The sequence below is a fragment of the Podarcis liolepis genome (assembly GCF_965112155.1).
Source record: "Podarcis liolepis genome assembly, chromosome: 12".
Taxonomy (NCBI): domain Eukaryota; kingdom Metazoa; phylum Chordata; class Lepidosauria; order Squamata; family Lacertidae; genus Podarcis; species Podarcis liolepis.
Genome location: NC_139563.1, coordinates 55,961,912 through 55,974,331, shown reverse-complemented (window position 1 = coordinate 55,974,331; position 12,420 = coordinate 55,961,912). Strand labels below are relative to the sequence as shown.

Sequence of the window (12,420 nt, the reverse complement as noted above, 5' to 3'; positions counted from 1 at the left end):
CATGTGGTGGGAATGCCCCAAAATCCAACTATTCTGGATAACAACCATACAAGAAATATGCAAAATAACCAAGCAAGTATTAGAAGTCACCCCAGAACTGGCCCTACTAAACATCTTCCAAGAGAATAATGCCCACTCACATCACAAAGAACTCATAACCCACCTACTCTCAGCAACCAGAACATCATAAGCAGACACTGGAGAGACCTGTCAGGAGTAAGCACGGACAAATGGTACCAAATAGTATGGGAAACAGCCTTATTAGAAAAATTAACCAATAAACTGAAACTGACACGGGGACAAATGGAAGAAGACACCTTCACCCTGATATGGCTCCATTTTATCACATACATAGCCCAACAAGACAACGACAAGAATCCACCAACAGCATACGAATCAATATGGCTAACCTGATTCAAAACACTCACCCACCCCACTCACACTTGAAAACTTCACCACAGCCAATCACAAACATCCACACCCTAGACCAACCCCAACCTCTCTCACCGCCAAAGGGAACACAAGTGAATAGTAAAGAGAACCCGCACAAGCAACACTGACACAAAACCCCACACATACATTAAGTGAAATAGAAACATTGCCACGTGACCCCACCCACCACAGCCCCCTCCACCTCTTTCCCCATTCTTTTCCTAATGTAATACTAATGTCTCAACAAATAAAACTGATCTGTAGAAAATGTAACTTGAAAAAAGAGACATTGCCCATACTTTTGTAAACCAAGAAATCTTTAATAAAAAATACGTTAAAAAAATAATGAGCCTGCCAAACCAGAACAATAAGTGAAGTATAAGTATTTTAAAAAATAAAGTAAGATTGGGCTTCATCTGTTACTCCCTCAGCCATCTTTAAGTATACTTTGCTAAGATTCCACCCACCCCACTATTTTCTAAGTCATGCACTATTTCCCCTTGATTGCTTCTAGATGAAACTGGCAAGACATTTTCAATTCATCATCATTACTGTTCAATCTACCAATCTGTATAATGTGTCCCTCTTTGTCTAAATGGGTTGGGAGTTTTTTATTTAAGTCTAGTTTTTTTTCTAGCAGTTTCTTCAATAGTGGTAAACATTAAACCACTATTTTCTGGTATTTTGCCCCATAATGCCTTGGTAAAATTTGGAAATAAGGATTTGTGAGAACAGGATGCTAGACTAGATGGAGCTTTGGCCTGATCTTGCAGAGATTCTTCTCACTATGACACAGACACAAAGTGCTGCACAGCCTGACAATTCTGTTGCCATCTCAGCTCTGAGGCCTATATATTGCCAAGATCAGGCGTAGGCAAACTAAGGCCTGGGGGCTGGATGCGGCCCAATTGCCTTCTCAATCCGGCCCACGGATGGTCCGGGAATCAGTGTTTTTACACAAGTAGAATGTGTGCTTTTATTTAAAATGCATCTCTGGGTTATTTGTGGGGCATAGGAATTCATTCATTCCCCCCCCCCCTAAAATATAGTCCGGCCCCCCTACATGGTCTGAGGGACGGTGGACTGGCCCCCTGCTGAAAAGGGTTGCTGAGCCCTGGCCTAGATGAACCCTGACTGATGGGGAAACAAATTGCCTCCCTGCTTCCCTCTTTTCCTCATACATAGGGTGCAAGTAAGCTTCCATCTTGTGGATAACTTTCCATATACAGTATCTACTCCCAAATGACAGCATATTTTGTGTCATTCTTGTGCCTGGACTCCTCCAACTAATCAAGAGATCAGCAATTAAATCAAGGCAAACAATACTTCACTCCATACGACTTATATTCATTCCATGCAATATTTATTTTCATGTGCCTTATCCGTTAAGTGATGCACAAAAGGCAATGCAATATATTTCACCATGCATGTGCCATCAAGTGCTTCATCATTTCCTTCTGGAATAATACATTACTTTGAGCAAAAAAATGACTGGGGAATAACAATGTCACAGGCTAATTTTACTGCTTCTTTTGACGAAGTTAATGACTTTGGGTGGGATTCACCTAGCAGTTCCATCAGCAGAAGTTCTGTGCAAGGTCTTCCACTTACACAATGGGGCTTCTCCCTTTCCTTCCTGCACCCCTGAAATTGGATCAGAGGGATGTTGGGAGAACCCCCAGAACAGCACTAGTGGGGATGGGGGGGGGTCATTCCATCTGGCAAACTGAAAATCTTGCAGCGATGGAACGTTTAACATAGCACGACATGGAATTCCTCCCTGTATGTTTAAAAGCTTGCTGCATTTTCTCTTAACAATATGGAAGTCCCATAGGCCTATAAACTTTCAGAGTGGAACAATGCATGCTTAATTTAACCTTTGCTGCTCCCTCTGTTCTCTCACTTTTTAATAAACAAAAATTATTAGAACAAGACGCAATCAAGGTGCTTACACTCACATTTGTCATGCATTTTATGGCAATAAATGAGCATTGCTTTAAGCAAAGTCAATGTCTTTAGATGTATCGCTTCATTTGGAATCGTTCATTTCACAGACCTAGTGTAGATCATATTTCACAAACCTGTGCTTATACTTTGTGATCTGTGGAACATAATATTATGATAAAGTTCTTTTTAAGAGAATCATTTAACATGCTTGTCTCCACAGAATTCAGAAATAAAAACCTGAACAACCGAGGATTCCTAATGTAATGTTTCATTCCAGAAACAAAACTAGGTAATTTGCAACTTCAGTATCGAGGGGGAAATTTGGGTGGAGAGAATTTCAAGAGCAAGAGCAATGCCGGAAGCTGCCTTATGCCCGGTCAGGCCATTGGTGCATTTAGTCGAGGGCTGTCTACTCCAGACTTACCCTGCTTGGTGCCATCCCAAAGTTGGGTCCCAAACTCCCATCCATCCTGGCCAGCATGGCCCAAGGCCAGGGATGGTGGGAATCATATGTTAAAACTTTTGGAGGGCACTAGATACTTTGGCCACCTCATGAGAAGAGAAGACTCCCTGGAAAAGACCCTGATGTTGGGAAAGATGGAGGGCACAAGGAGAAGGGGACGGCAGAGGACGATATGGTTGGATAGTATTCTCGAAGCTACCAACGTGAGTTTGACCAAGCTGCGGGAGACAATGGAAGACAGGGGTGCCTGGCATGCTCTGGTCCATGGGGTCATGAGGAGTCGGACACGACTAAACGACTAAACAACAACAACAGATTGGGGAAGGCTGCCATACTCTGACTGGCAGCCACCCTCCATGGTCTTGGGCAGGGGTCTTTCTTCTAACTGGAGATGCTAGGGAAGGAGTCTGGCGCTGGCTGCAGGTAGAGCATATGCTCTCTGACACAGAGATATGGCCCTTACAAAGAAGCACATTGATTAACACTTTTCTACCAATGCTGAATGGTGAGCAGATGAATGTATGATACAAAAAGAACCCCTCTTTGCTGCGGCAAGGAGACAAAAAGTGGGAGAGAATTTTCTCTTCCCTGCTAGATACCTGCTGGTGTTTAATAATGCACCCATGGACAAGGTATGTCAATGCATCTTGCCAGCATGCACCCTTGTCATTGTACACATTCCCATGCCTATATACACAAGAATAATTGTAATCATATGTGTCTCTGAGCTCATGCCCCTTGCTAATACAGAGCAGTCCCACTTAGTAGAATCGCGCTATGATAGCTCTTCTGTTAAAGAAATCATGTGAAACTTTTTTGTATATATGCTTGCTATAAAAATACCCCTTTGTAAAAGAAACACAAATCTCAATAGCCAGGAAGTCCCGAACACTCACCAACAAACCGCCTAACCTAGAAGCAAGTGAAAGAACCAGTAACAATAGCCTGGTATCATTCATTTTCATATGTCACTTGCTTTTTCCAGTCCACAGGGGTCTCGCCTGTTTTCCTGTGCAAAAAGTATATGTTCAGTACACATTTTCCAACACCATAGTGTGCTCCCAAGAGTCTTCCTTTAAGCACTCCATCCATCGTTCATCTGCCACATTAAGTGTTGTAGCTTGTTTATATATAAATTACACTTGTGCTGAAGCTTGTCTATCAGTTTCAGGGTGTCCCTTATGCCTGGCCATATTCGGAGTGAGTGGGAAGTGCATTAACCAACCACTGATTCCAAGCCTTTAAAAAACTTAGGATAGGATCCAGTGAGCAGTAGGGGGACTGGGGTTTCTGAAGAACGCTTGTCAGTGAAGTCCCAAGTGCACCTGAAAAGCCATCCTGAAAAGTCTGGTGTCCCTTTGGAGAAGACTGCCCTGCTGCACAAGGGGAAATGCGGAGAACCCCTGAGTAGGACAGGAATCAGCTGGGCTCATTCATTTGGCTCTTTGGATCCAGGCCATTCTTTCATGCTTACTTCCTTTTCCCTTCTGTTGCAGCCCCTGTGACAGACCAACTTGACCCTCCTTGCGGAGATGCGGTCAGGCAATTCTTTCCTTCATAAACTTTAGGGTATTCTGCTATCATTCATCTGGCAGCAGTAGCACAATAGTATCATGCAATTCTAATGGTTTTTAAAAACTTCATTTTGCGACATAAACCTCTAATTCTCTGGACTTTATTACATAGCTGTAAATATTTATTCCAAGTCGCAATCTGCCAAAACAAAAGTGTAAAATAATGAAGAACAGTTGACTATTTAAGGCCTGCAAACAGAAGGTGTGTGCCTTTTTGTGCTCTGAATGTGTTCCCCCCCCCCCAATTGCTCTTAAATAATTTACTTTTACAGGCATTTAGAACATTATGAGCTAATTCAGACATTAGGACAAACCTTGGCAAATTATGGCTCATTAAGACCACCATTTGTTAATCTCAGAATATCAACCCAGGATCAGAACCTTATATTCTTGCTATGTCTGAACTTAGCCATTATGTTCTTAAAATAAATTTTTAGAAACAATGAGTTATTGCTATCTTAGAAATAGGTATTCTCTGAATATGTAACTTAACTTCTTTGGAGTATCAGAAATAATATTAACCTTAACATATCTCCACACTTCTCCAATATTAAAACTAACTGGGGGACTTGACCTTTCTAAAAGCCAATGTGGTGGGTTACCTATTTCAAAAATAACTGTATAAAAATTAACTCTAGTGGGAGGAGACCTCGAGAACCATGATTTAAAAAAGTATTTTGAAAAGGTTTGTACCTCTTTAGCTACGAGGCAACATGTGTCATGGGCTATTATGTGCTGGAAATGTCTATGAATTCTATCATGGAACATAAAATCTTATTGACAAGAGTCAGAGTGGATTATATCTGCCAAATTATAGACAAATAAGTCCAGGGGCTTTTTGTGGGGAAACTGTAGAAGATTCACTTTCCTAATAATACATGACTTTTATTAAGTCAACTGTTATTGTTGGCATCTGTCTGTCTTGAGTGCACATCCAGGGGTGAAGGCAAATTGCAGGAGAATCACAGTGCCAACTGTGGCTGCAGAGTCCAGTAACTCATAACTGCTGCCTCTGATGTTGTTTTTGCTGCGCTGGCAGCACCAAAGTGGCCTCCCCAGGGCACATGCCTGGGCAGTGTGTATGGAGGTCCTGGGCTGTCCAGCCTCCTCTTGGCCTCACTGATGTGGTCCAAAGATAAGTAGAGCAATATGTTTGGCACCAGCTTGGCTGCAGGAGCTGCTGGAAGGAGGCGTACAAGGTGCCATCCAACAGTCTTAGGGACTCCACTGCATATATATGTAGGGTTCACTCCTTGGTCCTTCTCCTGAAGAAAAATGTCAAACACATCAATAAAATGTAGTTGGCTGAGAATACCAGGTTTGAAAGGCCTTAGAAGAATGTCAGGAAATGAGCAGGAATGACTCCTGCTGAACATCTACTGGCAAGGAGTTCCATAGGACCAATCTGCCACTCTAAAAACTTGGCCCCTGGCATAGGTCAGCCAAACCTCTGGGGCATGTGGAACCATCAAATGTGCCCCCTCAGAACACCTCAGCTATTGAGATAGAGCATAAGTACAACTTGGACAAAGAAGAAATGATGCCTCACTGGCTTGTCTGGGAGTTGATTTTTAGTTGTAGCATGTTTAAATAAGAAATATAACTAGAAATTTAATATTTGTTACTCATGGGAGGTTAGGTACGTTACAACATGCAGATAGGACTGCTCAGTGGATAATATAAAAATGCAGAAGAAAGCAGTTAAGTTTACAAGCTGTTCAGCTCCAACAGTTGGTAAACATGTGATCTTGAACATCCAGCACATAATCCACCTCCATTTCTACCTCTATAATCTATTTTATCACCCTCCATATGGGGACCACAGTATAGGAACATAACTACTGTATCTATATCAGTGTCTCACAGCATGACAAATTTTGCATTTGAAAGCCCATATATTTTTATTAAACTGTCTTGAACAATTTTCCTCGCTGGTGTTCCAATCCATTTTTCCTCTGCAGACAATATAAAAAGCTACGTATGCACCAAAGCCTAAATGCCTACATATGACTTGTTCACTCATATCAATTGCCTTCTCTTAGGCACAAAATTGAACTAGAATAAAATATTGCAGGCACTCCCATAGAAGCCTGGGAATTACAGAGGCTGAGAATTATTATGACTGACAAAGAGCCGAAGCCTCCTTCACAGAACTATAGTTTCGAGCATTGCTGATTAAGTAGACCTTACACTGGTTTAACTCTGTAGCACAGAGGACACACTCTTAAGTCCCATTTAATGGCATACAGAGTTTGGGCGAAGACAGCTGCAAGAAATGGCTACAGGACCATACCCATGTGGAACAAACTGACCTTGCATAAGGCTGCTTCACCTTGTTCACCTTGCCCCCCCCCCCAATGGAAAATTAAATATATTTAAATAATTAAATGGCAAAACATTGGCTTTTGAAATATGGCTTACAAACTTACTAAACAAATAAGAAATGCTCCAATGACAAGACTCCACAAGAGCAAAGAAGAATTTGTACCATCACAGGTGCCAGCCAACTGGTACCTTCCACAAGTGGGAGGTTTGCTGGTTTCACAACTTGTCCCAAAAGGTACAGTTAGGACACTTTGAAACCAGTTCCACTGGTCTAAAATGTCTGTCTTCACCCTGTAGTTTCCGCAGTGTAGAAACCTCTGTGTGTGGTTCCAGGTTTAAGGCTTAAGCAACATCCATAAAGCAGTGTATGGGACAAATCCATGCTGTTTGCTACACCTGTTTACAAAGACTACAATTCTCAAAGGAAAGCATGAAAGCCACAGCTTTAGATTATAGGAAGCAGGGTGGGGATTTTAGAGTCATTAGCACATTCAGTTCCTTCAAAACTTTGCAAATGTGAACCTCACAAACCATTACGGAAAAAGCCCACTGTTGGAGAATGTTTCTGTAATCTGTCCAGGGGAAATCACCATAAAAAGTACTTAACATCTTCTAAAAAAAGTATCTTTACTAACATGGAGACAGTTTCACTGATTTCAGTGGGATTTGAACTGGATCCTCCAGGGGCTCAGTCCTACTTCTGTTGCTATTACTGCACCTCAGTAAAACCCTGGCTGTAGAAGAAGAGACTGTTTAAATATTTCTACACCCAGTTTTTTATTTCTCAAAAGGCAGATGAATTGAGCATATGCTCTTGGCCTATTTATGATATTTACAAAAATTAATGCACCACGAAACAAAGCCAAAAATATGTCGACAAAAACTCACACGCCAAGGAACTCCAGCAAAATTATTCCAGAAGAGAGGAAAACAACATTAAGAACACTCACTGACTACTTGCTGATGGATGGTTGCAGAAAGATCAGTAATGGTATCATGATTTTTCAGATACTTTTCCAAAGATTGTCAAGGTCCTTCATTTTAATTGTTGCACTCTTTTACAATATATAAATCGTATCAGACTATATACATTTCTGTCAAGAGTTTGCAGAGGATACCCTACTTGTGAAACACAAAATAAAACTCCTTTTACAACAAAAATTCTCCTCCTTTGTGTTTTCAACAGGAAATGCTGATCTATCCCAGCTCTATCAGATACCATGAATTGAATCTAGAACTGTTTACATGCAAAGGACATGTTCTGCCACTGAGATGCAACCCTTCCCCTGGTCAGCTTATTCCACCACCTTTTTAAGAAATAAAACTCTTTAGAGGAATAGAATACAACACTGGAAAATTCTTGTTCTCCAGTTTTAAAGCTTTCTTTTCTCAAGCCACTGAGACGAAACAAAATGGACTCATTCTGTTTCCAAACCTCTGTGAGTATCTGTTGCCCAAAAATGGCAGCACTTAATATTTTATTAAAATGTAGTAGTTAATATTTTCCTTTTCCTAGCTCAAGTGGAATTCCTGTTCACAACCTTGGACGAGAAGGCAAAATCCCATACCATTCATGTAAAATTACAGTGATTGACTTATGAAGAATGAAGAAAACAAGTTTATATACAGATTTCTGGCTAAGTTGCAGGCACAGAGAAATTGCAGTTTAGAAATATTTAATGGCTGTCAGCATCAAGGTAGAGAGGAAATATTTAGTTTGATGCATGAGGGTATAACTAAGAAATAGGATGAACTAGAGTGGGAAAAGATGAAATATCAGTAAATACTTCCTTTTTCCATGATACATTAAGCTTAATAGATTAGTCTCCTGTGAGAAGATTTCTGAAAGCCTTGTTGCATGGAATGCTTAGATTTAGAGGAGACAGAACAGAATTGTATTCAGACTTCTCACACACTTACACAGAGATGGGCTGGACTCACAAGTTGTTTCCATGTCCAAGTTTAGTTGAATCGTTGGCCTCACCATTATTTATAAGAAGTAACTGGACACTTTGCAGGGATTATGAAGCTATACAGATGCATTGAGTTCTGGACATGAGTTCCTACAATCAGTCTTTTGAATTCATGCTGATTCTGTAATATATTCTAGTGGCTCTTGGTCATGCCCAAGTGTGATCAAGAGACAGAGAAATGCAAAACAAATGGAAAGGAGAGACCCATTTCTCCCTATCTGCTTTCACCACCCCTTGTTCTCCCCTTTATGTTCTTGCTGCAAAACTTCTCTTCCTTCCATAAGTATAGCCACCCTTTTTGCCTTAGTTGATCTTGTCTTGGACAGCAAGACCATCACAACTTGTAAGGTTGGCCGTTAGGCATTGGTTCAAACTGGTTGGTGGAGGGGTAAGTGCCTACCCCTCCAATGGTGGCGCGGAAAGGGAATTCCGTTAAAGGAATCCAGGGGCTTGCCATTCTTTTCGTCCTTGTCCCTGGCATCGGACTTGAGCCGTGCAAGCCACCAGGAGCATGAGGGTGAGAAGTGAGGGACTGAGGCCCAGCTTCATTTCTCCCCAAAATTGTTTCCCGCACTGGCTTCCGTTGGAATCCGGAAGTCAGTTCTGTCCCTGGGGCAAGGACAGATAGTCGGAACCAATGCCTAAGCAACCACTCACTTGTGTGTATTTAAATAAAGTTGTGGCCAAAATAGGGCCAAAAACACAAACCAAAAATTGATGTGTGATGTGTGAGTTATTGGGGGGTGGCTTGGGGACCTCGACACGCACAACTCTGCTCATCATGCCACAGACACTCTTCTCCCCGACACTTAAGCTACGGAGAAAGCCTGTTCTGTCAACTGAACAGGCCACCGACATGTGTCACAGTGGACACAAGCGCACAGACAACATTTGATGTGCGCCCGCCTCTCGCCTTCCATTCTGCTCATTTCACTGCGTTACACTTGCGAAGCCCAGCAGCACCTTCTTGTGTCAGTGCCCAGAGGGGCGGAAATGGCCGCCCTGCCCAAAATCTGCCTCTGTGTGTCATGTAAGGTGAGGGTGAGAGCCTTAAGGAAGCTGATCTACAAGGGAAATTTAGGCCTGTGACTCCCTGTTTACACTGACCAAATTAATAAACATTTTACCACCTAGCAAATTGATCATGTGTTAATTCTTTACAGTTGAATCCCCAATCCTCTAAGAGTGCAACTGTTCCTCAGTGTACTGAGGAAACACACTCGTCGCCCTCAGCTTCGCAAACGGGAGACAGAAAGCCTGATTGTCAGGCAGGATTAATTGTAATTCAACACAACACATTCAAAATGCTCAAATGTCAGCAAATGTCACCTCGGGATGACCTTAAAAGTGAAAACTGGGCCTTAGACCTGTATTTAATGTTAGCTGAGGAATCTCAGAGTATGCATGGATGGTGGGGAAATATAGCAACACAATGCACTTTCAAGTTTCTTCTATATCTTTCATTGCTGTTACAAAGTTTAAAACCACATGAAGCAAAATTATTAAAGGCTTAAAAATATCAGCAAGGGAACAGGAAACTCTGAGAAAATAAAGTGGTCAGCAATCTCTAATATACCCTTTAGTAATGATGTTTACTATGTATATTATGGTAGGTTAGAGTCAAAACAGACCTACAGTGTCTGTATTCTGCATTCTGTGGGGGTGGGGTGGGGATTGATATCAGTAAAATGGCATGATGGGAAAGGATTAAAAATCCCACTTTCCCCAACAACCCTTCTTTGCTTAAAATTGGAGCTCCTGGTAGCTGCTTTCAAGTTTTCTGTTTTTAAGTCAGGAGATGTGATCAGGGATCTCCCACTTCACATCTGTTTTGGTAATCTGAGTATCCCCTCAGTACTGGGAAATGTGTCATATTCAGGCCTGGTTCACACATGCAAACCAGCTGCTTTGCCCCATCTTTCCATGCAACCCTTTCATGCACAGGCTAATATGAGGAAAGCTCCGTGTGAATTGGCTTGTGCACGTCGGAGCTGACAGTTAAGAATGTGAAGGCTGCAGGAAGTGCTTGGCATGTAGCAAGCGCATCAATGTGTTCTGCCTGCATGGAGAGCCCAGTTGACACAGAATTCTCTAAATAATTTGTATATGGGAAAGATTGTGTAGGAAGAGGGGGCACCTTGTGTGAAGCAGCTGATAGAGACCCAACAGAGCAAAAAGACCTGTTTGCTGCTAAGATACAGAGATCCTTTAGAGAAGCACCATGACAAAAGCCCATTTAGTATATAAATAAAGGACATCCAAAAAAGTAATAGCACAGTCTTAACCATGCCTACTCAGAAATAAGTCCTATTGAATTGAGTGGAGCTTACTCCTGGGTAAGCGAGTTTAGAATGGCAGCATAAGCTGCTATGCAGCTAAATACCTAACAGGGTCAGGTCCTTCAGGCAATTAAGTTTTTCTGGCAACTTTGTAGGCAAGCCAGTGTAAAACATGAGCTAATCAGCTTTAAAACTTGCACAGAACTTAGGAAGGCCTTTTAAAAACAATGCACATATTTCTACAGTATTAATGGCCATTAACATGTTCAGAAGTGGCACGGATCACTACACCACAAGTGGCTAACAGGCAACATGAGAGACAGAGATGTCATGCCTGGGCAGGAGCAATATGGCCTAATGGAGCAGCTATGGTACAGAGGGAGACCGGCTCTCTTCCTTGTCTTCCAGTGCTCTGGTACTGACTGCTTCCTTGCCCAGCTCAAGGCACAGGGTTTTGCACCTCTTCTGCAGCTTGCACTAGAGTAGTAGTATTTCAAAAGTCTTAATGTAACCTATGACATGGTTACTTAAAAAATAATAATTCAGAGCTCATGGATGAGCTGAGTATAAAGGGACCCCTGACCATTAGGTCCAGTCGTGGCTGACTCTGGGGTTGCAGCGCTCATCTCGCTTTATTGGCTGAGGGAGCCGGCATACAGCTTCCGGGTCATGTGGCCAGCAGAACTAAGCCGCTTCTGGCGAACCAGAGCAGCGCACGGAAACGCCGTTTACCTTCCCACCAGAGTGGTACCTATTTATCTACTTGCACTTTGATGTGCTTTCAGACTGCTAGGTTGGCAGCTCACCCCGTTGCGGGGATTCGAACCGCCGACCTTCTGATCGGCAAGTCCTAGGCTCTGTGGTTTAACCCACAGCACCACCCGCATCCCAGTGAGCTGAGTATAGGGATGAATAGTTCTGCTTCCATTCCACATGCATTTCACAAGTATTCCTAAATCTGCTCCATCTTGTTTCTGCATTCAACTGTGATTTCTTTCTTTCTTTCTTTTTACAAAAAGGCACTAACATGTTTTAAAATAGCAATTTAAAATGTTTTTTAAATTCATGTTTTATCACAAAATACATTTTATCTGAAGGTGCATATTTCTAAACATATTTTATCCTAACATACAGATTTTTAACGCATTTCGATGTGTGTTTTTCCAGTGCAAACTGAATCGCAAAATTTTAAGAAGTGTAAAATCCAAAGGATATTTTCCAGTCTGCACATTAATCTAGAGGAGCGAACCAGTGCAGTTTTTAATCAGAATTCACACAAACAGTATTCTTCAACATCCCTAGGGAGTGCCCCCGAAGTTGAGTGCAGCCAATACATACCTGCAAGTGTCAAAGCATAGGTCCAAGTCAGGTTAAAATAAACATATACCGCTACACTCTAGCCAGTTAAAGACTTGTGACTTCAAATT

At 42.0% G+C, this 12,420-nt stretch overlaps 1 protein-coding gene and 1 long non-coding RNA gene across 6 annotated transcripts in view; both read right to left on the bottom strand.

Annotated features, from left to right (window-relative positions):
- Window positions 1–12,420, bottom strand: part of SUGCT (succinyl-CoA:glutarate-CoA transferase) — a 294,353-nt gene that overhangs the window by 42,480 nt on the left and 239,453 nt on the right. The gene's annotated exons all lie outside the window — the stretch shown is intronic.
- On the bottom strand, window positions 4,660–9,025 carry LOC310690227. Its single transcript, XR_014518001.1, has 2 exons — window positions 8,662–9,025; window positions 4,660–5,681 (listed from the first exon to the last, which is right to left on the bottom strand). It is a non-coding gene; the product is annotated as an uncharacterized lncRNA (long non-coding RNA).